The 26,385-nt window shown below is 38.4% G+C and overlaps 1 pseudogene; it reads right to left on the bottom strand.

Annotated features, from left to right (window-relative positions):
* The window catches only part of LOC102967266, a 56,316-nt pseudogene extending 42,233 nt beyond the window's left edge, over positions 1 to 14,083 (bottom strand).
* Between the last annotated feature and the right edge of the window lie 12,302 nt (positions 14,084 to 26,385).

The following is a 26,385-nucleotide window of genomic DNA, read 5'->3' as shown; positions in this document are numbered from 1 at the left end:
AAATTATGTTAATTTCTCAATCTGAATGTGTTAACAGAATAGCTTGATTTAAAAAAAGTAATGTTTTGTCTATTTCCAGCTATATTATAGCAATAGTTCCCAAAAGTTGGTTCAAGGATGCTGCCAGAGTTTCAGTTTCATTAGATTTGAGAGGGCTTCACAGGTTTGCATTTTTAATAAGCTCCCAGGTGATTCTGATGTTCATTCAAGTTTGGGAATCCTTGATTTATTAAAAGAATGTAAAAAAGAGATTTTGGAATGGGACATCTACAAGTTTGCCATACCAGAGGTTTAAATAGATAAGGCATATAGTCTCATTTTTCATGACAACTTACTCTCATAAAGAATATATGTTTGCTGAACTTTTGCTCTGATCAGAATACTAGACAGGAATCTGAGGAAATAAAAAAAAAAACAAGATAGCATGAATAAATAATAGAAGCAGTCATAATGCACAGAGAGAATGAGATTCCTAGATAGATATTTGTGAAAAGTAACATGCTTCGAAGCTAATCACAGCCCGTGGGAAAAGGAGAGTGGTATAAGAGGATGCTTCCTCCAGGGTCCTTCACCTGTGTAATGCTTTGTTTCTTGCCCTTCTTCATGGGGAGCATGTGTTGCACTAGAATGTGCCTTCTTGGACTTGGCATGAGGTGCCTTGGTTTGGAAGCCTGCTCTGCCCTTGCCAGCTGAGTGGCCCTCAGAGAGTTCCTTAACCTTTCTGAGCCTGAATTTCTTGTCTGTTAAACATGATAACACCAGCATGAAGAATATTTTGACAATGGGAACATGAAATGATATTCATAATTAACTCTCAAAGGAGCAATTTCCAGTGTGCTCACTTTCTAAGGAATGTTTGTGTAATATAAACTTTTTAAATGTTTAAAAATAACTGGTTTTAAATATTCTTTTGTTGTTTGGGTGTGGTGTGTATTTAACTTGGTGTCCCTTTTTTTTTTTAAACAACTTTATTGAGCTGTAATGTAAACATATAATTCACATGCATAAATTCAACCATTTTTTTTTTAATTTTTTTTCAACGTTTTTTATTTATTTTTGGGACAGAGAGAGACAGAGCATGAATGGGGGAGGGGCAGAGAGAGAGGGAGACACACAGAATTGGAAACAGGCTCCAGGCTCCGAGCCATCAGCCCAGAGCCTGACTCGGGGCTCGAACTCACAGACCGCGAGATCGTGACCTGGCTGAAGTCGGACGCTTAACCGACTGCGCCACCCAGGCGCCCCAAATTCAACCATTTTAAAGACTTTACAGTTCAACGACTTTTAGCAAATTTACCTAGTTGTGCAACCATGATCATAATCCGGTTTTAGTAACTTGGTATCTTACAGCAGTGGTTCCTAAAAACTGTGTTAAGGGGACCAGAAGTTCTGGTTTGATAGATCTGGACTGGGGCCTTTTAACCTATGCTTTTTATTAATGAATACAAACATTTCACAGTCTCCCTTAATGTTGTATGAAATTTATAGATAAATTCATGACTAAATATTAAAGATTGGTTTTGGAATATGCATTAAAAATTATACCTCCTATTCTTTGTTTCACTGCACTTTAAGTTTGACGTTTTTTTGGCAAGAGTACTTGCCTTTTAAAGTCTTTAATGGGGGCGCCTGGGTGGTACAGTCAGTTAAGTGACTGACTTTGGTTCAGGTCATAATCTCCTGGTTTGTGAGTTCGAGCCGTGCGTCGGACTCCGCACTGACAGTGCAAAGCCTGCTTGGACTTCTCTCTCTTTCCCTCTCTCTCTCTGCCCTTCTCCTGCTTGTGCTCTCTTTCTCAAAATAAATAAACTTTAAAGTCTTTAGCGAATCATTTCCTTTTATTCACATTTATTCCTTTTAGCTAAGTTAAAAATATGACCTTTTAATTGCCAATTTAAATACCTGTCTTTAGTTCTTTTCTAAAAGATGGTTTTGATTTTATTATAAAAGCTTGTGTGCTTTTAAAATCTTTCCTCTATCCTATTATTCCTTTCATTTCATGTGGCCTCTTAGAAACAGGTGTTTCTTTGTGGTGAGATTTGACTTAATTATAATAGAAAGAAAGGAGAGGAAGGAACCTTGTTCTGGTAGGTTTGTTGCACTCAGGAGGCTCTTTAGTAAGCATTGTAATGAACCTTGTTCTAGTTGATGAATGAACAGATTTTATCTTTATTTAGAGACTCTGCTAGATCGGAAGAGTAATATGGAAAGATTTTGCTTTAAACAATATCTTAGAGCTAAAAAGACTAATTTGAGTGATCTTTTCCCACTGACTTAGGGTTTAAATTCATGAGGACTCTATCACCATTTTTTGTTAGTGTTTTCCTGTTAGACTTAAGGTTTAGTTCTGTCCTTTGTTTGAGGTTTCTGTCAACCTCTCTGTTATTGGTTATGACTTAACAATTTTGTTTACATTTAAGTGCATGTCTTAAAATATGAATAATTTTCTGATTTTCATTGGAAAAGCTCAGTTGTGGAGTCTTCAGTGGTCCTCACCTCCCTCAGGCTTCAGTGCAGAGGCCTTCTATTTCATTCTACCTACATAACACTTGCTTCTGTTCCTCTTGATCCCTTTTGTGTGCTTGGTCATTCCCGATATATTTGGAAGTCATTTGCTTACTTGTTTTTTGCCTTTCTCCCTCCACTAGAATGTGAACACCAAGAGATCAGAGACTTTTGTTCACTACTGTATCCCTATGTATAAAACAGTGGCTGGTTCTCAAAAATAATTTCTTGAGTATATGATTATTTTTTATTTTTTATTTATTTTATTTGGAATTTTAAAAGGATTTTATTTATTTATTTATTTATTTATTGGTGTCAAGTTTTTAATTTAAATTCTAGTTAGTTAACACATAATAGTAGTTTCAGGAGTAAAATTTAGGATTCATCACTTACATATAACTCCCAGGGCTCATCACAACAAGTGCCCTCTTTAATACCCATCACTCATTTAGCCCATCCCCCACTCACCTCCCCTCCAGCAACTTTCAGTTCTGTTCTCTATGATTAAGAGTCTCTTACGGTTTGCCTCCCTTTCTTGTTTCTTTTTCCTTCCCCTATGTTCATCTGTTTTGTTTCTTAAATTCCACATATGAGGGTTATCAATTGCTATTTAGTTTTCTCTGACTGATTTATGTTGCTTAGCACAACAGATTCTAGTTCCATCCATGTCATTGTAAATGGTAAGATTTCATTCTTTTTAATGGCAGAGTAATATTCCATTGCAAATATTTACCACCTCTTCTTTATCATATTATAGATAATTTATCTATAAATTATCCATTTATCAACGGACATTTGGTCTCTTTCCATAACCTGGCTATTGTTAATAATACTGCTCTAAACATCGTGGTACATGTGCCCCTTTAAATCAGTATTTTTGTATTCTTTGGGTAAACATCTCGTAGTGCAATTGCTGGGTCATAGGGTAGTTCTATTTTTAACTTTTTGAGGGACCTCCATACTGTTTTTCAGAGTGGCTGTACCAGTTTGCATTCCCACCGTCAGTGTAAGAAGGTTCCTCTTTCTCCACATCCTTGCCAACATCTGTTGTTTCCGGTGTTGTTAATTTTAGCCATTCTGACAGATGTGAGGTGGTATCTCATCACAGTTTTAATTTGTATTTCCCTGATGATGAGTGATGTTGAGCATCTTTTCATATGTCTGCTGGCCATCTGTATGTCTTCTTTGGAAAAATGTCTATTCATGTCTTCTGCCCATTTCTTAACTGGATTATTTGTTTTTTGGTGTTGAGTTTAATGAGTTCTTTATATATTTTGAATACTCACCCTTCATCCAATATGTCATTTGCAAATATCTTCTCCCATTCCATAGACTGCCTTTAACTTCACTGATTTTTTTCCCCCTTGGCTGTGCAGAAGCTTTTTATCTTTTTTGTTTTAATGTTTTAGAAGCTTTTTATCTTAATGAAGTCCCAATAGTTCATGTTTGCTTTTGTTTCCATTGCCTCCAGAGACATATCTAGTAAGAAGTTGCTATGGCCCAAGGGCGCCTGGGGGCTCAGTTGGTTAAGTGTCCCAACTTTGGCTCAGGTCATGCATGATCTTGCAGTTCGTGGGTTCGAGCCTCACATTGGGCTCTGTGCTGACAGCTCAAAGCCTGGAGCCTGCTTCAGATTCGGTGTTTCCCTCTCTCTCTCTCTGCCCCTCCCCAACTCCTGCTCTGTCTCTCTGTCTCAACATTAAACAAAAATTAAAAAAAAAAAAAAGAAGTTGCTATGGCCGAGATCAAAGAGGTTGCTGCTTATCTTCTGTAGGATTTTGATGGTTTCCTGTCCCACATTTAGGTCTTACATCCATTTTGAATTTTTTTGTGTATGGTGTAAGAAAGTGGTCCAGGTTCATTCTTCTGTATGTTGCTATTCAGTTTTCCCCACACCATTTGTTGAAGAGACAGTCTTTTTACTTTTTTAAAAAATTTTTTTTCATGTTTATGTATTTTTGAGAGATAGAGAGACAGAGCATGAGTGAGGGAGGGGCAGAGAGAGAGAGAGGGAGATACAGAATCCAAAGCAGGCTCCAGGCTCTGAGCTGTCATCACAGAGCCTGATGTGGGGCTCAAACTCACGAACCGTGAGATCATGACCTGAGCCGAAGTCGGACGCTTAATGACTGAGCCACCCAGGTGCCCCAAGACTGTCTTTTTTCCATTGGATATTCTTTCCTGCTTTGTTGAAGATTAGTTGACCATATAGTTATGGTTCCATTGCTGGATTTTCTATTCTATTCCATTGATCTATGTGTCTGTTCTTGTGCCAATATCATACTGTCTTGATGACTACCTCTTTGTAATACAGCTTGAAGTCCAGAATTGTGATGCCTCCAGCTTTTCTTTTCTTTTTCAGGATTACTTTAGCTATTTGGGGTCTTTTGTGATTCCATACAAATTTTAGGATTGTTTGTTCTAGCTCTGTGTAAAATGTGCTTGGTGTCTTGATAGAGATTGGATTAAATGTATAGATTGCTTTGGGTAGTATAGACATTTTAACAATATTTGTTCTTTCAGTCCATGAGCATGGATGTTTTTCCATTTCTTTCTGTCCTCTTCAATTTCTTTCATAAGTGTTGTATAGTTTTCAGAGTACAGATCTTTTACCTCTTTGGGTAGGTTTATTCTTAGGTATCTTAATAGTTTTCAGTGCGATTGTAAATGAGATTGATTCCTTGATTTCTCTTTTTGCTGCTCATTTTTGGTGTATAGAAATGCAACCAATTTCTGTACGTTGATTTTATATCCTCTGACTTTGCTGAATTCTTGTATTAGTTCTAGCAATGTTTTGGTGGAGTCTTTCAGGTTTTTTGTATAGAGTATCATGACATCTGCAAATAGTGAAAATTTGACTTCTCCCTTGCTAATTTGGATGCCTTTTATTTCTTTTTGTTGTCTGATTGCTGAAACTAGGAGTTCCACTACTATGTTAAATAAAAATGAGGAAAAACTTTCAGTTTCTACCCATTGGGGATTATATTAGCTCTGGGTCTTTTGTATATGGCCTTTATGATGTTGAGGTATATTCCCTCTATCTCTCTACTTTGTTGAGGATTTTTATCAGGAGCAGATGCTGTACCTTGTCAAATGCCTTTTCTGTATCTATTGAGAGGATTATATAATTCTTATCCTTTCTTAATATGATTATCATGTTGATTGATTTGTGAATATTGAACCATCCCTGAAGACCAGGAATAAATCCCACGTGATTGTGGTGAAGGATTCTTTTAATGTACTGTTGGATTTGATTTGTTAGTATCTTGTTGAGAATTTTTGCATCTATGTTCATTAGGAATATTGCCTGTAATTCTCCTTTTTAGTGGGGTCTTTGTCTGGTCTTGGAATCAAGGTAATGCTGGCCTTGTAGAATGAGTTTGGAAGTTTTCCTTCCATTTCTATTTTTCAGAACAGTTTGAAAAGAACACGTATTAATTCTTCTTTAAATGTTTAGCAGAATTCCCCCGGGAAGCCATCTGGCCCTGGACTTTTGTTTGCTGAGAGATTTTTGATTACTGATTCAGTTTCTTTTCTGGTTATGAATCTGTTCAAATTTTCTATTTCTTCCAGTTTCAGTTTTGGTAGTCTGTATGTTTCTAGGAATTCTTCCACATTACCCAATTTGTTGGTATATCATTTTTCATAATATTCTCTTATGCTTATTTGTATTTCTGTGGTGTTGGTTGTGATCTCTCTTCTTTCATTCATGATTTTATTTATCTGGGTCCCTTCTCTTTTCTTTTTGAGAAGTATGGCTAGGGGTTTATCAATTTTATTAATTCTTTCAAAAACCACCTCCTAGTTTCATTGATCTGTTCTGCTGGGTTTTTTGTTTGTTTGTTTGTTTGGTTGTTTGTTTCTATATCATTTATTTCTGCTCTGATCTTTATCATTTCCCCTCTGCTGACTTCAGTCTTCATTGCCATTGCTTTCTAGCTCATGTGGGTGTAAGGTTAGGTTGTATATTTGAAAATTCTCTTGCTTCTTGAGGTAGACCTGTATTGCTATGTACTTCCCTGTTATGAATGCTTTTGCTGTCTCCCAAAGGTTTTGGATTGTTGTGTTTTCATTTTCATTTGTTTTCATGTATTTTTTTAATTTCTTTTTAAGTTTCCTGGGTGACCCATTCATTCTTTAATAGGATGTTCTTTAACCTTCATGTATTTGAGGGCTTTCCAAATTTTTTATTGTGTTTGACTTCAAGTTTCATAGCATTGTGATCTGAAAATATATATGGTATGATCTCGAATTTTTGTACTTATTGAAGGCTGATTTGTGACCCAGTATGTGATCTGTTCTGGAGAATGTTCCATGTGCTCTTGAAAAGAATGTGTATTCTGCTGCTTTAGTATGAAATGTTCGGAATATATCTATTAAGTCCATTTGGTCCAGTGTGTCATTCAAAGCAATTGTTTCCTTGTTGATTTTCTGCTTAGATGTTCTGTCCATTGCTGTAAGTGAGGTGTTAAAGTCCCCTACTATTATTGTGTTATTATCAGTGTGTTTCTTTATGTTTGTTATTAATTGATTTATATATTTGGGTGCCATCAAGTTTGGGCCATAAATATTTATAATTGTTAGATCTTCTGGTTCGATAGACCCCTTTATTATGATATAGTGGCCTTCTTCATTTCTTGTTATAGTCTTTGTCTTAAAATCTAGTTTGTCTGACATAAGTATGGTTACTCCAGGTTTCTTTTGACATCCATTAGCATGATAAATTGTTCCCCATCCCCTCACTTGTCATCTGTAGGTGTATTTAGGTCTAAAGTGAGTCTTTTGTAGTCAGCATATAGATGGGTCTTTTTCTCCTCTCAATTCTGATATGCTATGTCTTTTGATTGGAATATTTACTCTATTTACATTCAGAATGATTATTGATAGATTTGAATTTAGTGCCATTGTATCACATGTAAAGTCATTGTTTCTGGAGATTTTCTCTGTTCCTTTGTAGTCTTTGTTGCTTTTGGTCTTTCTTTCCCACTCAAAGAGTCCTCTTTAACATTTGTTGCAGGGCTGGTTTAGTGGTCATGAAGTCCTTTAGTTTTTGTTTGTCTGGGAAACTCTTTTGTCTCTCCTATTCTGAATGACACCTTTGCTGGATAAAGTATTATTGGCTGCATATTTTCCCCATTCAGCATGTTGAAGATATCATGCCACTCCCCTCTGGCCTGACAAGTTTCTGTGGATAGATCTGCTGCTAACCATATTTGTCTTCCCTTGGAGGTTAGGGATTTCTTTTCCCTTGCTACTTTTAGGACTTTTTTCTTTATCTCTGTATTTTGCAAATTTTATTCCAATATGCCTTTGTGTTGGCCTGCTTTTGTTAATTTTTATGGGAGTTCTCTGTGCCTCCTGGATTTGTATGTCTCTTTCCCCCAGATTTAGGAAGTTTTCAGCTATAATTTGCTCAAATAAACCTTCTGATCCTTTTTCCGCTCTTCTTCTGAGACTCCTATGATATGAATGCTATCATGCTATACAGAGTTGCTGAGTTCCTTAAGTCTACATTCATGATCAAATAGTGTTCTTCCACTCTTCTTTTTAGCTTCATTATTTTCTACAATTTTATCTTCTATATCACTTATTCATTCCTCTGTTTCTTCCATCCTTGTAGTCATTACATCCAGTTAGTTTAGTATCTCAGTTATAACATTTCTTTATTCCAGCCTGAATAATTTTAGGTCTTTTTTCTTAAATTTTTAAAAATGTTTATTTTTGAGAGAGAAAGAGAGACAGAAAGTGAGCAGAGGAGGGGCATGGCAGAGAGAGAGAAGGAGACACAGAATCTGAAGCAGGCTCTAGGCCCGAAGCTGTCAGCACAGAGCCTAATGCAGACCTTAAACTCATGAGCCATGAGATCATGACCTGAAATGGTTGGATGCTTAACCGACTGAGCCACCCAGGTGCCCCATTTTAGGTCTTTTATCTGTGTTTTCTCTGCTTTTCTTAAGCCCAGCTAGTATCCATATGATTGTCTTTTTAAATTCTGGTTCAGGCATATTACTTATGTCAGTTTTGATTAGATTCCTGGCCATGGCCTTTTCTTCTTCTTTCCTTTAGGATGAATTCCTCCATCTTGGCGTTTTGTCTAGGTCTCTGTCTTTTGTGTGTTAAGAAAGCCTATTACATTTCCTGCTCCTGAGAGTAATAGCTATATTAAGAAGATGTCATATACAGTCCAGGGCCTGGTGCTTCAGAAAGTGTTTCTTGTGTATCTTACGTGCACTCTGCTGTTGTGTTTTGGCTGCTTTTCACCTCAGGTCAGTCCTCTGCAGAGTTTCTCTTTGCCTGCAGTGGGGAGTGTTTGAACCTTGTTCAGGGTGTGGTGAGTTTCAACTAGGTGTTTTGATCTGCTTGTTAAAACAGATCTAGGGTGCCTGGGTGGCTCAGTTGGTAAAGCATCCGACTTTAGCCTCAGGTCATGATCTCGCGGTCTGTGAGTTAGAGCCCCGCGTCAAGCTCTGTGCTGACAGCTCAGAGCCTGGAGCCTGTTTCAGATTCTGTGTCTCCCTCTCTCTATGACCCTCCACTGTTCATGCTCTGTCTCCCTCTGTCTCAAAAATAAATAAACGTTAAAAAAAATTAAAAAGAAGAGGCTAGATCCTATTTTACTAGATCTGAAGTTTTGCAGCACTTTATGGTCAGTAGACTTGGTGCATTTGGAGGTTTGTGCTGGTCCTCCGAGGGAGGGGCTTGCCTCTCTTGTTCTGGGAGGGGGAGTTTACGCCTGCTCCTGTTCAGGAAGCTGTCACAGAAGAGCGAACAATCTCCCCTTACTTGTCCCAGGCATTCCTCAGATCCCTGCCTTCATCCTGTGTGTGTCCGAGCCATCTGCCCATTCAGTGGCACAGTGCCTGTGTTTTATTTTAGGCATGCTGCCTGGGTTTCAAAACTCCAAATTTTAGGAACCCCATGCAGCAAGGACCCGCACCAGTCCTCTGGGGGTAGGTCTCACCACACTGTGGCTGGTACCAGTTTGTTCCAGAAGAGCAGTTGCACAAACTCACAGGGGCTTGGAGTTTATGGTAATAAAGTGCAGCAAAAAGCCAGTGTCCAAGTTGGCTACCCTCAGCAGGTGTCTCTGCTCCCATGCTAATGAGTGGGCGGTGCAATGGTGCCCGCCAGCTCTTTTGTTCCCAGAGAGGCAGTGCTACCTCTCCCAAATGCACTCCAAGAAGGGAAACTGCCTCTCCTAGTGTGACCCAGGGGATCCTTAGACCATGCTGTCCATTCCCAGGCTTCTGCCCTCCTTCTCCGTAGGAGCACTGCTATGCCTGCCAGACTCAACTCAAGTGATGGCATAGACTTCTAAAACTTGTATTTGAGCTCCACTGCTTGTGAAAACTTGTGATAATCAGCCCTTCTCATTTTCCTAGTCAGTGGTTTTGGGGAAGTGTTTTTCTTATGCAATCCCCTGCCTGTGATCAGGCTCTCTCCCCACATGCAGCACTTGTGATTCATTTCTTCCCCAAATTATGTCTCCGCACCTCCTACCTTCTACAGTGTGGCCCTTTTCTCCCTCTAGTTGTGCAGTTTGTTCCCTCAGTCTTCAGATCGATTTCTTGGGTATTCAGAATGATTTGACATTTAGCTGTGTTCAAGGCATGAGGGATAGGGTCCTCTTACTCTGCCATGTTAACTCTAATTTATTTTTTAATAATGGGGCATACTTGTATCCTGGGTTATCTGTCTTCTTTTTTTTTTTAATTTTTAAATGTTTATTTATTTTTGAGAGAGAGAGACACTGCGAGCAGGGTAGGGGCAGAGAGAGACACAGAATCTGAAGCAGGCTCCAGGCTCTGAGCTGTCAGCACAGAGTCCAACACAGGGCTCAAACTCACAGACGGTGAGATCATGACCCAAGATGAAGTTGGACGCTTAACTGACTGAGCCACCCAGGCACCCCTGTCTTATTTTTTTTACTTGTTTTTTTTTCTTTGTAATCTGGAAATCTTCATTTTTAAATAAGTTTATTTATTTATTTTTGAGAGAGAGAGAGAGAGAGCGAGAGCGAGTGTGAGCCGAGGAGGGGCAGAAAGAGAGAGAGGGACAGAGAAAGAATCTCAAATAAGCTCCATGCTGTCAAGCATAGAGCCAGACATAGGGGCCAAACTCACTAATCACGAGATCATGACCTGAGCCAAAATCAAGACTCTGATGCTTAACTGACTGAGCTACCCAGGTACCCCTGGAAATCTTCCTCATTAAAAAAATTTTTTTTAATGTTTATTTATTTTTGAGAGAGAGAGAGAGAGAGAGATAAAGCAGGGCAAGGGCAGAGAGAGAGGGGGACAGAGGATCCGAAGCAGACTCTGTGCTGACAGCCGAGAGCCTGATGCAGGGCTCAAACCCACAAACTGTAAGATAATGACCTGAGTTGAAGTTGGACGCTTAACTGACTGAGCCACCCAGGTGCCCAAAAATCTTCCTCATTTTTAAAAGCTTTACCATCTGCTATGGATTGCTAAATTTCTGATTTTTATCTGCATATAAAGGTCTGCCCACCCCTGCCCTCCTTCAGTTTTAAGTGGGAGTTCTGGGGGAACCTCTTCCCCTCTGCCTCTTTCCTGGCCTGCCCTCCGTCACCAGTCACCAGCCCTCCCTCTTGACCAGGCAGAGGGTAGAGCGGGCGGGCAGGGGCGTGAGGTGGCCCATAGCCCCCTTCTCTGGTTGCCAGTATTCCCCTGTCCCTTTTTAAAATGAAATGCCCTCGTTTGTAAATCCTTAGACGCTTGAGAATAAAACCCCTCCCTTTTCTTCCAAAAAAAAAAAAAAAAAAAAAGGAAGAAGAGTTCATTACCAACGGCACTTCACTGTGGCTGCAAAAACCTCTGCTCACCTTCACCTTCTTTTCCACTTAATTGCTGTTTCCTGCTAGGTTTCTCAGCTTCATTGTTTATGTTGCCCATGAACTTTGGCAGAAGACATGCAACCCCTGAGTCAAAGACAAAGGATGGTTTATTAGTTACAGAAATAGCAATAACCAGAGTATCATCATTACCTTGTGCCATTTCCCCAAACCTCAGTTCCCACAAGGCAATATGACAAATAGGCGACACCTGCACACATAGTGGGTTATATTATAGTAGAGGAATCCTATGTTTAGGGAATCCAGATCTTTTATAGTAAGCTAAAAACATATTTGTCCTTTGCCACAAAGGGGGGACATAATCTTTGTAATACTGGGCAGTGAACAAATCTATGGTTGCTGTGAAGAGACACTATCTCCAACTTCCAAGGCTGTTCACTATAAAAACATCCTTGAAAAGATGTCCAAAACAAGAGCAGTCATTGCTTCTATTTGCAAGAAAAAAACAACACAATCAGAACCAATCCCTTAAACCATCAACTATCAAGGTTTATCTTATAAAGCTAGGTGACTTTCTTCTTAAGTTTCTATATTGTCCTTTCTAGTTAGCCTTATAGCGGCTTGTGTTAATGATTTCACAGAATCTACTTAGGCCTGCAAAGAGGAAGTCCAGGGCAATTTTACCACCCATAACAACTTTGGTCAGTGAGTTGAAGCTGATCTGAATACAGAGCCAAAATGATATCATTGATCATTTCAGGTAAAGTCAGGAACAGTTTTCTAACTGGATGACTACCATTATAGGAAAAACTGCTTGTAGGGTAAGTATTAATAATGAGCCAGTTATCCCCTTGGAAGCTCCTTAGAGCAACCTAGGGGATCCTTCCTCGGTTGGAGTGATTTCTTCATTTTGGAGAGATTTCTTCAGTCATCTGAGGGTTTCATGGTCTGTTAATGATATTTGTTTAAATACTTAAAAGTCTTTTGCGCCTTAGGTGCAAATCTCTGTGTCAGAGGAAGTTAATGTTCAGCTTCCATATGAGAGATTTAGTCCTGGGGACACACATCATGTCCCTGGAAAAATAGTATTGTTTACAATTGTTCCTTCAGGTGGCAGAGTGGGGATAAAATTTCCCCCAGAGGGATAGCGAGCGCTTTTTCATGATTAGGCCAACAATAGGCTTAAATTTGCCACTTCCATTTGGCATATGAAGCTTGTCTGACCCTCTGTGTTAGTCATTAAATCTGAGTTGACCCACCCTCAAAATGGGAATAGGCCACAGAGTCAGAAGTTCAGTTTTGACAAGATCCATAGCGGCTTTTCAGAAGGAGTATACCTGGTGTTTGTGTCAAGGAGGCAAGGGTTCCAAAACCCCAGGAGACACCTATGCATGCATGCTGCCTCCTTTTGCTTGAGGCTCCAATAAGCAAAATTAGGCACAGAGTCCTGTAGTTCAATAGGTTCATCAGGGTGGTGGAGCTTCAAAGGTAGAGAATATGTCACCCAGGTGCCCCATCCTAGGTGATTCTAATGTGCAACCAGGGCTGTGGACTAATGACAGGAAGGGCTGAGTTCATCATTTTATATCTCAGGGTGTTAATCTCAGTTTCTGGGTGGAGTGGAGAGACAGGGTAAGGATATTTTTCTTTTTCTAGGACCCCCAGGTTAAGTGATAAGATACAGGGAGCCAAGACCTGCATGGTGCTAGCAGTGTAGTCCGCTTCTGGCTTAAGTCTTAAATTAAAAGTGCAGAATAAATCATTGAATGTCAGGGTGAAAGAAAATATTTCTTCCTGCCTCAGCCAGGAAGAAATAAGATGGTTTCATTGTCTGAAGTGTCTGTTATCCCTCTCTCCTACAGACACTAAGAGAAGAATCATCTCAGTAAAACTCCTTTGGAGTGTGAATTTATGCAATAATTTTCAAAAATTTTAGGAATATATTATATATATATATATATATATATATATATATATATATATATATATATATATATATTTGTATTTCCAGCAGAGAAATAACATTTCAAAAATTGCATTTTGGAACTAGATTAGTGAGTCTCTTGCTTATGCTAGACCTTTTAATTTCTCTTAAAATAGTGTTTCAGTTATAAAAGTGCTTTCACCCTTCTTCCTTTGAATTACTCAGTTTACTGGTGTATTATTGAAATGGCTTTCAAAAAACATTTTTGGGAATATCAACCTTTCACCAGCCAAAAAGTACTCACAACCAATTTCTGGACAAGCAATGTTATTGTCACACTATTCCCCATGTCAGTCATCAGAGAGAGTTCATTTTCATCATCAGCCTCCCTGCCCCAGCTTCACTTATCTCCATTTGCTGATATCTGTATCCTTAACCATGGTTCTCATGAGATCCACACCTTTATATCCAACTACTTACCAGACATTTAGAGCAGAGGAAGTGTCTCAAAAGTGCAATTAATAAAATAAAAAATACATTTCTCTACCTTCTCCACCCCCAAATCTGCTCCTTCTTTTTTTTCTTTTCCTTCTCAAAGGCATCATCCACTCTGTTACCCACATCAGAAGTTGGGTGGTCAGAGTACTTCCCATGTCCAAATTCAGCAGTGATTCTTGCTAGCCCTGCCTCCCTATAATCTCTCACATCTGTCCCTTCCTTGCTTTTGTGGCTCTTCCTTAATTCACACTCTTACCTGAACTCTGATAAACTGCCAGAATTGCCTGTCCCTAGTCCATTATCCACATATTATCTATTATGCCTGAGAGATCTTTCTAAATATATTTTTGATCATTTTATTACCTACTTAAGATTCTTCAATGACTTCATAATAGCCAAAGGATTAGATTTCAACTTGGCACAGAATGGCTGGCCCTTGTTCACCTTTGCAGTTTTTGTGCTACTATGGTGCCTCATGTTGAACTTTTTCTGGCTAACTCAGTATCAATTTGTTTGAAATGGAGTTTGACTTGTGAGAATAAGATACTAATTTGTGTTTCTCCATTTTAAATGGAGACATTTTTTTCTGTTTTTTTTTGTATGCATTTTTATGAAAAGTATTGCTAAGGTATAACATTGTTTGAAATTAATATGTTTTAATAAAATGGCAAAAATTGGGATTATCCTTCCTAAGAAATTCAAAATCTCTGATTATCAACCCTGAGGAAGGTTTAATGATTGAAGACAATTTAGTCTTTTGGAAGTATAAAACATGATCTGATAAGGATTTATAAAATTGGGATTATCCTTCCTAAGAAATTTAAAATCTCTGATTATCAACCCTGAGGAAAGTTTAATGATTAAAGACAATTTAGTCTTGTTAGAAGTATAAAACATGATCTGATACGGATTTATCTAAAGAAATTTATAAAGTTTAGGTATGTTGTAGGATTTCTTAATTGGGACTTAACTAATTAAGATGTCCCTTACAGTTAACTTAATAAAGTCTTAATTCCTAAGTTCATGTGGAATTTTATGTGGTTCAGATTTTCAATGTATAATACACCTTTCAATTTAAAAAATAACTCAATTGATTCTTTAAAAATGTAGTTGAAGGTGTGATAGGCTCACAGGTTTCAAAATCAAAATATGTAAAAACCTATACAATGAAGTTTCCCTCTACTCTGGGCTCCATGTGGTCAGCCTTCTGTACCTCTGTAGTCAGGATACCAGGAATATGTTTCTTACACATCTTTCCAGAGTTCCTTTATGTATATACAAGTAAATACAAATATATATTTTTATTTTTATCCATTTCTAATGCAAATGGTAGTATAATACATACATGGTGTTCTGCAGCCTGTGTTGACATGTTTTATATTCACAGAAAATTCAAGAACTAAACTATGGGCTTCATGGAAGTATTAAAGATTTCTTGGATATGTGTTTATCATATGCACTTATCTACTTAAGGATTATCTGAGGCAAATATTGAATTTAAGGTTGGACTCCCCTAGCCCTGAGCAGGTTTCTAAGACTTTTCTCTCCCACCAACTTGCTTATATTTCTTGAATAGAGATTAATCTAATATTAGGCTACAGACAAAATTGAAAATGTAAAACTACAACTAAGAACAGCAATTAATAACATAAATTTCTGGCATTAAATATGATTGACATTTATATTGTCTGTGACAGTATAGCTGTGGATATAATTAAGAATATTTATTGTAATCATGTCAGGATAACTCTTTACAAAAGTAGGCTGTAATCACTCTTCCCTGCCTTGCCACCCACCTCCATCACCCCACTGACTCCAAGCCTGTGTTGCTGGCTGTTGAGGACTTTAATGTAGAGAGGCCACTCTCATTCACTCAGAACTGCCCCAGGCACCCTCCTAGTCATCTGCCCTGCAGCAAGGATCTACAATAGGTCATAGAAATCAATTCAGGGTGGAGAAGAGGTTTCTGGATTTGGCTCTAAAATGTGGGTTCAAGTTCTGGCTCTGTCTCTTATTAGTTAGGTAACCTAATCAATGCATTTAGCTTTTTTTTTTTTTTTTTTTGAAGTATAGTTGACACATATTACATTAGTTTCAGGTGTTCGATATAGTTATTTGATAAATTTATACATTATGAAGCTTTTAAAAAGTTTTGTAAGACCCATTATTTTCATATGTAAATGAGGCTGGCAGGTAGGTAGTGGGTAATACAAACATAAAATGTGAAAATACCTCATGACCAACACAGTGTTATTTGAATGTTTCTGTCACCATGACTTCACTGGGATTTCTGAGGAGGAACAGGTTTTGCAAGTAGCTGTGTAAATGTGTGTGTCCAGCAGTGGGAGAATGAGAAATTTTCAGGAAAATAAGCCTGAGGGTTTGTCATTAGAGTTTTGTTTTGAGGTTAGTTATTGTTTGGTTTTGCCCTTTAGTTTTTATCTTAGGCGTGTCCTGATCACCCCAACAAACTTTTGGTTGTATTTGATGGTAAATTTACATAATTTAGTTGGTTCTGGCTTAGAATGGCCTTTCGGCAGGTACTCAGAAATGTGTAGGTTGCTTCCAAAGGCTACTCTCCCTGTAAGACATGATGTAACATGACAGACTCAGTCATCTATGTTAAAGCTTCTCAAAGTTGAGTGAGCATTGGCATCACCTGGAAGACTGTTAAAACACTGATTGCTGGGCCCCACCTCACTATTTCTGGTTCATAGTATCTGGAGTGGAGGATCAAGAGTTTATATTTCTAATGGGTTCCTAGGTGATGCTGATGCTAATGCTGATGGTTTAGGGACTGCATTTTAAGAATCACTGATCTAAAACCTAGGGCAGTGTTTCTTAAGGTACGTTTCAAAGAACTGCCTTGTTCAGAAACACATGAGGCTTGGTAAGAATGCAGATCTTTGGTTTCCACCCTAATCTCAAGGAATCAGAGTCTCTGGGATTTGGGAGCTACAGTTTCCATCTCATAGGTGATTCTTATGCATCTTAATGTCTGAGAACCACTGATTTAGGCACAACAATTCTCAATTCTGGTTGCACATTAGAATTATGTGAAGAGTTAAAAAGCTACCAATACTCCCTTCCCCTCACCCTTAAATTCTATTTCAAATGGTCTGGGGTGGGACCCTAGCACCAGGAGTTTTTAAAAAGCACCCTAGGTAATTTTTTTTAATGTTTATTTGAGAGAGCATGAGTGCGTGCAAGCAAGCATGAGTGAGGGACAGAGAGAGAGGGAGAGAGAGAATCCCAAGCAGGCTCCGCCCTGAGCCCCAACATGGGGCCCGATCCCATGATGGATCGTGAGATCAAGACGTGGGCCGAAATCAAGTCATATGCTTAACTGACTGAGCCACCCAGGTGCCCTGCCCTAGGTGATTCTAATGTGAAGGAAGGGCTGAGTTCATCATTTTATGTCTCAGGGTGTTAAGAATCTGTGGGAATTGTCCTGGGTCTTCCCCGGATTCAGGGGTGATGGGGGTTGCAGCCCAAAGTGGTGGTAAATTGCATCTAAAGCTAAGACTGATAGTCAACAAGAACCACAGGGTAAGTTGAAAAGTATTTTGAGGAGAGTGATTTATCTATATGTTTGTATCTATGTTTATAAGTGATATTGCAAGCTGTGAATCTAATGTTACTTTGCTAATGACATTTTGCATAGTCTGCGATTTAATTAGGGGTGTTTGTCTTATTCTGTATCAGCTAGTGATGTTTCTGGTAGCTCTGTTTATATATATTAAGGACTCTCATATGAAGATACAGATTTGTGTTCTACAGTTGCAGAGGGAAGAGTTAGGAGGTCATATTTCAGCTTAATATAACAAGAGAGCTGTGTGGAGGGAGAGACTAAATAACTGAGGATAGACAGAGATGTTAGAGAAAGAAAAGCAAACACAGGAAGTGATTGTATTTTACCCTTTAGTGACTAGGATTCTAAGTCCATGAGGATGTAGGGAGCAGATAGCTCTGACTGGATTCTCTTGAACTTTTGGGGATATTTAGAACCCTCTCTTAAAAACATTCTGAACTTCTAGCTGCTTCCTTACCCTTGGAGATCTGGAGAACTTCCTAAGGGTCTTGGGACTTGAAGCAAGAGGCCTAGCAGTGTGTATTGAGTTGCAACTTCTCCAGACAGCATCCTGGAACCACTGTGGCATCCTGTCCCTGCCCAGATTTCACTAAAGTTCCAAATTTGGAGCTCTGAAGCCGAGACTTTCCTCTTTATTTTGGAAGCAGTAGTCATGACCCAATGAGCTATATGACACAGAGTTTAAGTTTTGTGATCTGGGGGTCACCTGTGAGCTCAGCAACCTTGTCTTGCAACTGTGCTACCAAGTCACAGGCTGTCTGAGGCCCAGTGAGATTGTGCAAATGAAGGGCCTGTGTAAACATGGGGTGCTCCTCAAGGACAGATGTTCCTGTGCCTCACAAATACTATTCCAGGTATGCATTTCAAGGTGGGTAGAGTTCAGGGCCACCCATAGGGGACAAGAGGGCTCTGTGTCTGTCACATCATTATTGAATCGGTGCAAAAAGTATGTAGTATTTTTCTCTCTTCAGTCTGTGGGGATTTTTCTCCAGCATAGATTTTATACATTTGGTCCTGAGAAGAATCCATACTGTTCACCTGGCAACCCTGACCATGACATATGCAGGGTTTTTTTTTTTTTTTTTTTTTTTTTAATTCCAGCAAATGGATCAACATTTTTCAATGAATGTTTCTCCCTGCTTTGTGTGTTTGCTATAGTTGCACCCATTTCTCACTTAACACATGCTGATTTCTTCACATCAGTGGACTTTTCCAAGCCTCTTTACACTGGCCCTTCACGCAGTCATTTAAAGCAGTTATTCAGTTTCATTACTCTGCTCTCACAGCTATGGTAATAGCTCACTTGAAAGAGAGCCTGGTTACACTGAATTTTGTGCTTGCTTCCTAGTTCCTGGAATGACACCTCCACCCTCTCTTTTCTCTGCTCCTGCTACTATGTATCTGAGCTTGCTTTCTGTTGCAGGAGAGCAAGTGGAACACCAAAGACCAAATGTTCCAGGTAGAGTCGGTCTGGTTAGTATGATAATTTTTCAATTAATGGTCTACTATTTGTAAATATCATTGCAAAGAAAATTGAGACCATTCATTTTTTCTAAAACATCATTTGTGTTCTAAAAACATTTTCCATTTCTTAGTGCTTTATTAATTTTGATTGTATATTTATAGATTTCTCTTTCCTAAAGATGAATACAAGGCCCTTAAGCATTTTATTTTTTCTCTTTGTTCAGGGAGGTTCTGAAGTAGGCACACTCACATATAAATGAATGAATACCTGAAAATGATTGTCCCAGGTGCAAGGCCATTGGAATTTTCTTGTTCTTCCAACTGCCTCTACTTGGTAGTACCTTCCCATCCACCCCTATAGACCCCAAAGCTACTTGTGGACCTTCCCCATTCTATGGAAGATCTAGAATGTTAATTCAATTTAGATCTAATGTTAATGCAATCCAGGGTAGGGTTTGGTGAGGGGTGGAGGCATGGTCAGCCTGACGGTAGCAAGGAAGAAAAATAGAGGAGGCACCTGATCTGCTCTTCCTGAGTACCTGCTGCTCTGGTCCTAGCAGTCTTATTCTAAGCCTCTCCTTCCACAAAGCCCTCTTCCTGGAAGCCCCTACTCCAGTGCTTGCCATAACAAGGGACATCTTGGGCTTTGAGGATCACTTTTTAGAGTAGAAACTCTTACTTCATTCACTGTATGCCACATGGCCTATCAGTGACACCTAAGCAGGATATATCCTTGTGGATTTAGGTCTCCATGGATGGTCTTTGGGAAGCCCAGAGACCCACTGAAACTATATATCAGAATTCTTTTGAATGTGCATACATATATACATTCCTGAGAATGTATGTTTACTTGGGCTAATTTTATCAGATTCTCAGTGAGCTATATGACCCAAAGATATTTTAAAAGGTCAAGAAATAGCCACTGATGTGGTAGTAGATAGCCTGGAGGCAGTGTTTAGTACAACAGCAAATATTTATTGAGCATCTATAGTGTGCCAGCTACTATTCTAGGCTCTTGGTACATCAGTGAACAAAAAACCCTCTAAAATCCTTACCTCATGAGGTTTACATTTCAGCTGGGGTGAGGTGGGGTCAAGGAGACAGACAGCAGACAGTATGCACAACATATTCTGTACTGTATTAGATGGTAAGTGCCATGGGAAAATACAGCAGAGTAATGGAGGTCAAGGGATATAGTGAGGGAAATGGTGCTATGATTTCAGGGGGACCTCACTGAGAAAGTGATAGTGAAATCTTGAAGAGGAAAAGAATCATATGGATATCTGTTAGAAAAGTATGCCAGGCAGAGAGCACAGCTAGTGCAGTGACTTTAAGGTGGGAGCTAAGCTGGCATGTTCAGAATGGTGAAGTGGAGCAATTGAGGAAGAGGGACAGTGAGTCAGAGGGTAATGGGTGTGCATGTGTGTGTGTGTGTGTGTGTGTGTGTGTGTGTGCACGGGCATGCACATACATGCAAGGGGCAGGGTCTTATAGGTCTCTCTGTACATGGCTTTGGGGAACCCTTGAAGAGTTTTGAGCAGAAGAGAGATATAACCTGACTTAGTCTATAAGAGGATCACTTTGGCTGATGTGTTAAAGACTTTGGAGGACAAGGGCAGGAACAGAGAGACCAGGATGCCCTGCAGTCATCTAGGAGAGAGAAGATGATGGCATGGATCTGGGTGGTTGCAGCAGAATACTGGGAACTGGTCATAGTTTTAGTGTATTTGGAGGTAGAGCCAACAAGATTTGCCAACAGATCAGAGGTGGAATGTCAGAGAAAGAGAGAATCAATGATGACCAGAAGGTGTTTGAGCAACTAGTAAAATTCATGGGAAAAACTGGGGCTTTTAAGTCAGACAAGACTTGGATCTCAGCTCTGGTACTTACTGGTTGTGTTGTGACCTGGCTCATGGGCAATTAACTTAGCCTTTCTGAGTCCCAGTGTTTTCATTTGCAGACTGGGGACAATCCTCCCTATATCATAGGGATGGTTTGAAGAATAACTATAATGTGCCTTGTGTATAGTGCATTCAACAGATGCTAATCTCTTTCTCCAGTCTTCTTTTAGGAAGGAAAGAAGGAAGAAGGGAGAGAGAGAGGATGTGGGTAGGTTGTAGCCCCATCTTAGATGTTTGCTCAATCGGATCCTGTCTTTTGTCTCCTTGTTTAAGTCTGTTTTATAATCTCTGAATCTTCATCCTTTCATTGACCTTATATTTTCTTCTGTCCAGTGCATGGGGCTACTAACTAGGGGTTCAATTTAGATATTATTTTAACTTATTTAATACATTATTTTATTGTTATTTACATTAAAATCCTGTTCCTTATAGTGAAGAAGAATTCTTTTCTGATGCTTTCCATTATCTATGTGCACTGTCCACAAACACCTACAAAATTGGTTTTTTGGGGTTTAATGATTAGGTTATTGGTGCATTGAACATTTTATGTTATGCAGAAAAACTTGATGTATTGTTATATAGCTGTTTAAGAGTGATTTGCCGATATTTGGGGTGATTAGTGAATGTTTTATGGATGGGTTGGGCATGCATTATTATTTTTTCCATTTAAGATAATGAAATATAGTCTGCTACTATTTAATTATTAGTTACTAAACATACTTTCAGCAATGGCTAGGTTTTGGATAATAAGGAATGCTAGAATTAGAAGTTCAACAATTGAGGGAGGAGTGAGTTTGAATTATTTGGGTTATAAGGATACATTTGTTTCCTTGATTCAAAGGCCCTCACTCCCAGCCATTTTAATGTTTCTGAAATTAGAGTGTGTTTTCACACTCTAATTGAGTTTGTAATCAATGTATACATTTAACATGATAATACTTCTGGTAGTGTTTTTGATATATTTCAATAAATGGCACCTCTCTTCTTTATCCCAATTCAAAACCAATTGATTCTTAAATTCCACATATGAGTGAAATCATATGATATTTATCTTAATCTGACTGACCTACTTCACTTAGCATAATACACTGTAGTTCCATTCACACTGTTGCAAATGACAAGGTTGCATTCTTTTTGATCGCTGAGTAATATTTCAGTGTGTGTGTTTGTGTGTGTGTGTATACATATGTGTGTATATATATGTGTATACTTATACACATATATATATCAGATATATGATATATGATATATATATCATATATATGTGTGTATATATATATATATATATATATATATATATATATCACAAAGTCTTTAACCATTCATCACAAATTGAGGGTTGCTGGAAGGGTGGTGGGTAGAAGATGGGCTAGATGGGTAATGGGCACTAAGGAGGGTACTTGTTGGGATGAGCACCAGGTATTATATGAAAATGATGAATCACTGGCTTCTACTCCTGAAACCAATACTATACAGTATGTTAACTAACTTGAATTTAAGTAAATAAGTTAAAAATATATAAATCAAATGAATGTGTTATCTTGAAAAATAATTGAAAAGTAAGAAACGGAATATGCAAGTAGAGAGTGAATCTATTAGTTTTATTGGTGGTAGATTGGATGACATAGCTTACTTTGAGTATTGAAAGCAGTAACATTTTGCTAGGTTGATGTCTTCCACTAATCTGGGTGGAGCAAAATGGAGACTGAGATCTAATGCTCCATGGCTATGGATAAATTAGTGTAAATAAACTGAGAAATGTGACCGAATGGCTCTGGTCCTCCAACTGAGTAACTCACACCACCTCCAGGGTCAGAAGTGAGAAGCTGGTCACAATCCAACGGTGTCACAGTTTTCGCCTCTAGCATTATAGATCCCACAGAATCACTCTGAGTGTCCTTAAGAGAATATGATAGTAACTCCCTTTTGATGGGGAAATAGCTGAGTGCCTCCCAGAGTCCCTAAAGTTAGCTGGTTTTGGGCAGAGAGAGGAGTTAGTGGCCTTATTGTCTAGGATAGGGATGTAAGTCCTAAATTTTCATATTTTGAGTGTCTAAAAGGAGATACTATCTAAAGAGGCTCTGGGAGAAAAGGTGGGTATAGGGGAGTATTTGATTGTTTTCTCTGCCCTTTTGAAAATTAGTCTCAATGCTAAAACGTATTTATTAGGAAATCATAGTCTTTTGTATGTGTGTGTTTGGGGAGGGGGAAGTGGTTGAAGGGGTGATGGGGAAATACAAAGATATTTTATTATTTTTTTAAGTGTAAAATAAAGTTGTAAACAGGTGTGGCCTTCCTTAATCATATTTAATTATTTTTACTTTTTAATTTTTTTAAAGTGGTGTTTTAAAAACAAAATTTAGAGAGGGGCACCTGGGTGGCTCAGTTGGTTAAGTATCTGACTTTGGCTCCGGTCATGATCTCATAGTTTGTGAGTTTGAGCCCCATGTCAGGCTCTGTGCTGACAGCTCAGAGCCTGGAACTGGCTTCGAATTCTGTGTCTCCCTCTCTTTCTGCCCCTCCCCTGTTTATGCTCTGTCTCTTTCTCTCTCAATAATAAACATTAAAACAAATTAAATAAATTTTAAAGAGAGAGGGCGAGCTTGCAAGTAGGGGAGAGGAGCAGAGAGAGAGAGAGAGAGAGAGAGAGAGAGAGAGAGAGAGAGGTGGAGAGAATGAATCTTAAGCAGGTTCCACTCTCAGTGCAGAGCACTATGCAGGGCTTGATACTACGACCCTGAGATCATGACCTGAGCGAAAATCGAGAGTCAGATGCTAAACCGACTGAGCCACCAGGCTCCCCTAATTCTTTTAAAATAGGAAATAATACTCAAACAGTACAAAATGGAATAAAAATAAGTCTTTGCTTTTCCCTTCTCATAAGCAACCATTATTGCCAGGTTTTTATGAATGCTCCCAGAGATACTTATGCATAATAAATATTTTGTTTTGTACAAATGATTAATGTTAAAGATGCTTCTAGAGAAATACACTGGATGTTCTTTATTAACCTTATAGACATAATATGTGAACTCAGTATCAACTCTACTATTTGGTACTTGACTGTAGGAAAAACTTTTATAGGCATAAAATTATGGGCGTGATAACTTATCTGTTAAAAATAATCAGAGTATAATAGTTATTGAAAGTGGCATCAAAAAAAGGGGGCATCATTTTTACTAATGTGTTTCAAAGTGTATGTTTCAGATTTGTTCTTCCTATAGTGTCTCTGTGATATATGCTTCCATGGTTTCCAGCTAATAGACATAATGGAAAGAAAAATGTATGGAGAACTGAAGTGGAATTATTATTGCAGATTTCCTCTACAGAGGAACATCCATCGTCATCACCATTTCCTTAGGTCAATTTGGAAACTCAGAGGCCCTGGATATAAAAGGTGGATATATGCTTACCGGGCAGCTGGTACTTTTCTAAGTATGTGTCCTTACCTACTTAGGAATTATACTGTCTTCTAAAAACTGAATTTAGAAGGTAAGCAGTGAGTTAATATCTAAATAATAACATTTGCTGCATTTGCAAAGGTATACATTCTGGCAGAAGTGCTGTGAGAATGGGGTACAAAGGCCATTACATTAAAACAAAAATTTAGACCCTGTTCTTAAGATTAAGTCAAGAAGAAAGTTGCACAACTCTGTACTCTAAATATTCTTAGGTTTGAGGAAAAAAAATTTCCCAACCATAACAACCAAAAGCAGGTGTGGTAGGAAGGCACCCTGGAGAAATAGAAAATGCTCTGCACTTGGAATAGATGTGAGTTGTTTTCCCAGCTTTCCTTCCACAGGTATGACTTTGATCTTGACCACTTATTATATCTCTGCAGGTGTAAGATTTTTTTATCTGTCGGACTGAGTAGGTAAATCTCTCATGTTGCTTCCAAATCCAACATTCTATCATGTTAGGAAAAGATTCCAAATAATTTATTCTCTCCTCAACTTATTAAAATCTATGAATTTTACATTGAGATTCTTGTCTGATAATTTAAATTATTGCATGTCTCTCAAAATACTTAACAGCTGGGTATTTTTACTACTATTAGGTCTTATTTAACAGCACAATAAGATAATCACAACTAATAGCAACTGAAAGCTTTTGGTGACCCACTGAAATCATGGCAATTATACAGATTTCTCATGTACTATATATTTTCATTATCTTTTTTTTACTTATTGCTTCTCTCACAAGCCAGCCACAGACTGAAATTAAACTGAGATTTTAGGAATTAGTTTAGGCATAATTTATTATTTTTGAGTACCTTTAAAACATTATTTATATTTAAAAAAAATTAGTGAAATATAGCAAAATACAGAAAAAAGCACAAATCAAGAGTTTAGAGCTTAGTGAATTATCATTAGGTGACCATACATGTAATCATTATCCAGGTTAAGAGCTGGACCATTACCAGTGCTCCAGAAGCTTTCCTCATGCCCCTTCTGTAGACCTTTTGCTCTTTTAAATAAGACTAAACTCCCTTAGGAGAACTAAGCCCATAGAGTAGTCTTGCTTGTTTTTGGACTTTATGTGAGTGAAGTCATATAGTATGTATTTTGTATTTAACTCTTTTCACTCAATATTATAACATTTATTCATGTTGTTTCATTTACTTGTAGTTGTTTCACCTTAGTAGCTGTCTGGTATTCTCTTGTATGAAACAACAATTATGCATGGATTCTACCGTTAATAACATTAGGGTTGGTTTCAGTTTGAGGCTCTTAAGTACACTGCTGCTATGAAAATTTTTGTATATGTATTTGGGGTATCCATTGGTCCAAATTCTAGATTTGGGATTGATAGTCTTAAATTTTAGATCTTCCTTTGAATGTGTAGATCTTGCAAATTTAATTTGTGTTCTCGGGGTGCCTGGGTGACTCAGTTGGTTCAGTGTCTGACTTTGGCTCAGGTCATGATCTCATGGTTTGTGAGTTCAAGCCCCACATCAGGCTCTGTGCTGACAGCTTAGAGCCTGGCACCCACTTTGGAGTCTGTCTCCCTTTCTCTGCCCCTCCCCCACTTGTGTGCGCTCAAGTGTGCACGTACGCTCTCTCTCTCTCTCAAAAATAAATAAACAGTAAAAAAAAAATGTGTTTTAATTTGCATTCTCTTGATTACTGGTAAGGTTAATATATCAGTCAGGGTTGTCCAGAAAAACAGAATCAGTAGGGCACATAGAATAAGATATATATATATCTTTAGTATGTTTATAATATAATATTTATATTCAAATATGTCTAAACATACATTTATTTTTATTTTTACTATACATAAATATATATATTATTTATTTATATTTATGTTTTATGAGGAATTGGCTCATGTAATTGTGGAGGCTAAGTCCCACAATCTGCCCTCTGTAAGCTAGAGACCCAGGAAAGCCAGTGGTGTTATTCAGTCTGCTTCTGAAGGCCTGAGAACCAGAAGAGTTTGTAAATCACAGTATGAGGGCCAGAGGTGAGAGGAAATGTCCTAGCCAAAGCAGAGGCAGGAAAAATGAGTAGATTTGTCCTTCCTCCATCTTTCCTATTCATGCCCTCAAGGGGTTGGATCATGCCCACCCACTTTGGGGGCAGTCTAGTGAGCCCACCAATTCAAATGTTAATTTCATTCAAGAGCACTATTACAGTCAGGTCGAGAAATAATGTTTAATTTGGGAAACCTGTGGCCAGTCAAG

The sequence above is a fragment of the Panthera tigris genome, chromosome C2, assembly GCF_018350195.1.
Source record: "Panthera tigris isolate Pti1 chromosome C2, P.tigris_Pti1_mat1.1, whole genome shotgun sequence".
Lineage (NCBI taxonomy): Eukaryota > Metazoa > Chordata > Mammalia > Carnivora > Felidae > Panthera > Panthera tigris.
This window is presented reverse-complemented; position numbering and strand designations above follow the sequence as displayed.